Below are 2,420 nucleotides of genomic sequence, written 5' to 3' on the forward strand. Positions count from 1 at the left end.
TATATATATATATATATATATATCTGTGTGTGCCTTTGTGTATGTGTTTGTCTGCCACCAACGCTTGATAACCGGTGATGGTGTGTTGTTTACGACCTCGTAAGCTAGCGATTTGGTACAAGAAGTACCAGGATTAAAAAAGTACTGTACTCCAGCATGACCGCTGAGTAATGAATGAAACAAGACGAAAAAGTGAAAAGATCTACATATTCAAAGGAACATTTTACAGATTCCGTTCTCTTCTGTGTGTAGTAATAAAAAAAAAAGACTATCAACCAATAATTTTGTTTAACATAAACTGTTATTTATTTATTTATTTCAGAATTGAATTAAAAACTGATCTCCAGATGGTGTGTGTTGCTAAGTGGATTTGTTTTTGATACCGTTTGATCATTAAGAGGTAACTAGATTACCATTCACCAGAAATACTCATTTAACCGTGTAAAATCATTATGACGGTATGTTAAGATGAAATAAAATACACTGATACAGCAATGATTATCTATTAACTAGATGTTAGTTTATGTTTCGCATTCAGTAACCGGAAGTTACAGTAAATATTACCTTTTCATTAGCTTTAAATTCATTGACGATTTAACATCTCAACGTCTATAAGAATACAAATATATTTCTTGTTTCAACTTGTTACTTCGTTTAAATACATGAGCGATCTTCATTTTTCTTTTTCTTTTTATCCCAGTTTGTTTATATCAGGAATTTTTATTTGTCAGTTTCTCAATGATGTCTGTTATTGTTTGGAAGACGTTAAAGGCTCTTCAATGAACGTGACGAGCATACGAAGCATTAAGTTGCATGGAGCGGAAACGAGCTGTTTTTAATAATAAAATGCTCACTCACATTATTATTATCATGTGATGAAAACTCACTGCTCAATTTATTGGGTATGATAGAAGATGTCAGCTGTCCACAGCCAGCAGACTAAGGTGACATTTGTTTACTGTTCATGCTTCAAGAACACTGCGATGAATTCTTGCAGTTCCAAGCAATGCTGATTTTTGTTGGTGTTCTACATTCACACTTGCACCCATCATTTTTTTTTAGAGGAAAAGATGTTAGGTATTCTATTACTAATATTAGCTATCAGGTTTTTAAATATTATAGGGGTTTGTGTGACAAGACGATTTGGGCATATAGGAAAGGTTTATAAGAGGAGGTGCCTATGTCTAAGGAAACATCTACCAAATCAATTTTAGACAGATTTGTAGTGACAGTGATTATAAGGCGCAATTTACTGGAGGTAAACGTAAGCTGTTTATTAAATTTGTTTAGGGTATGACAAACAGGGGAATTACTCAATCTGTCGTCTTGGTAAAGGCCAATGTCGTGTGATGGGTACTTGGATTCCAATGTGTTTAATACAAAGAGACTTACAGGATGGAAGATGTCAGCATTGTCGTACGGTCCCATTGAGACATCGAAAAAGTCATCATTATCGGACTTTTTCACTCATGCCGAGCCCTTGCTAAACAGTGACTGAAATCGAGCTAGTAGCTAAAAGAATACTAGGAAACATTAATATTAAAACGAGAGAGAACACTAGGCTGCAACAATGGAATAATACTTTTACTGTATTAGATTGGTTTAAGAACATTAAGAATGAACATAGGGCTAGATTTATTCAGTTCGATATTATAATTTTTATCTCTCCATATCGATATCGCTTCTTGGTAACGCCATCGAGTTTGCAAAATCACCCTGCAGATCTAGACTTTATCATGTGGGTATGAAATAGCAAATGAGAAAAATTCCACGGGTTTGCTTACAGCCAGCGGGTAAGAAAGTCAAACGACATTGCAGTTTGTAATATTTCAAAGTAGAAAAAAAAATGTGTTCAAAGAGAGAGCAAAAACACTGTGCGTTTGAAATAAAACTTTATTTAGAATTTCTGAATGCTTTATAATATTCGAAGGGAAATGAGTTGCAAATACAGATAAATAGCAAAAAGTCTAATGTTATAATGTAGGTTGTTTTTTTTATCATGCCAAAAGTAATTGAAATAAAAGTGATGTCGAAAAGTGTAGCTCACTTTCCAATGGACGACGAGAAAAATATTGTAAACAACATTACATCAGAAATATGAGGAATTTAAGTTTTAAAAAAATGTCGCAGCAAGAAGATATAATCACCGAAATTAAGAAACAGTCCATTTGTTAATTATCAAAAGTAGTGGTTTTCAGAAAGTGAAGTTCGTGAGTTGGGTGCTTTATGGATTGATTCGAAGCATCAATAAATGCCTGGTAGATTAAATGGAATCTGTGGAACAAAGCGGTTTCAGGAGTATACTAGAGTCGATTTAAGTGACTATTCCATCTCAGCAAATTATAATTTCAACACACACAAACACACACACACACACACACACACACACACACACACACACACACACACACACACACACA

The sequence above is a fragment of the Octopus bimaculoides genome, chromosome 8, assembly GCF_001194135.2.
Source record: "Octopus bimaculoides isolate UCB-OBI-ISO-001 chromosome 8, ASM119413v2, whole genome shotgun sequence".
In the NCBI taxonomy this organism is placed as follows: Eukaryota; Metazoa; Mollusca; class Cephalopoda; order Octopoda; family Octopodidae; genus Octopus; species Octopus bimaculoides.